Genomic DNA, 1,075 nt, shown 5'->3' with positions numbered 1-1,075 from the left:
CCTTTGAGGTTTGTTTTCAGAATTAGTACCATAGAGAAATGACCACAACCAAGGTCACGGTCAACAGCTGAACCCTCTAACCCTCTCTGGCATGCCACAAAAAAAATGCCAGAGAAGCATCAAGGCACAATGGTGAATGCCCTTTTGAGAATGTGCCTTAAAGAATCAGTGCAAAGAGCTGAGATTACTGCTATTACAAAAGTCACCTTTTTGATACTAAAAGACCGTGGTAAAAAAACTGTCTGCACATGACATCCCTGTCTGTGACATGGGCCAGGGCCTAGCTGGCTCTGCTACAGCATCATGAAGGGACAGCGTAAAACCTTCAAGTTCTGAACAGTGAAATGAGCTTTGCACCTCCCTCCAGATTTGTGCAAGGGAAAACAGCACTCCTGGGTGGTCAATGCATGTCATCTGCAAGAGGCAGGGGAGCAAAACAGCCATGATGTACCTGGGGTTTTCAGTACCATCCAGTTCCCCTCTCTACGCCGCCTGCTTCATTTCTATTTCTGCTGTTGTTCAAGAGATTTCAGAAAAGGATTTTGTGTTGGCTTTTTCTCCCCCTCAGCAGATATTGATTGCAGTCTCACTGAGATCTCCAGAGGGAATTTCAAAAGGAGGCCATGACTGCCTTCCCTCTGCCCATTTATCAGCTCTGCATTAACAGATATAAGGCTCCCTGCACTGTCTGTTAAATGCAGCAGCTTAGAGGAATACTCCAAAGAAAACAAAATTGCCAATTTATTGTCTACCATTAATTTCTGGGAAGATTGGAGCCATGGCACACAACGTGAGAACTCAAATTTAACACTTGGCTGGACACTGACTGAATACCAGGTCTGAGGAGGAGAAACAACACAGAATGAAGTGACATGCAGAATACCTGAGGAATTTGGAGCTGTGGAATGGACATTCAATTCACCATCAATAGCCATGATGAAAACAGGCAGGTGGGAGGGAAGAAAAGCCCTAAAACTGAAATTGGGCATGAAAACAATGCAGATTTCAGAACAGACTAAGATAGGGAAGGAATTTTTCCAGATCAAGCCACCCTCAGACCTGCAATTGTAGGAAC

The sequence above is a fragment of the Corvus brachyrhynchos genome, unplaced genomic scaffold (genome assembly GCF_000691975.1).
Source record: "Corvus brachyrhynchos isolate BGI_N302 unplaced genomic scaffold, ASM69197v1 scaffold279, whole genome shotgun sequence".
NCBI lineage: Eukaryota > Metazoa > Chordata > Aves > Passeriformes > Corvidae > Corvus > Corvus brachyrhynchos.
Note: the sequence above shows the minus strand (reverse complement) of the source record.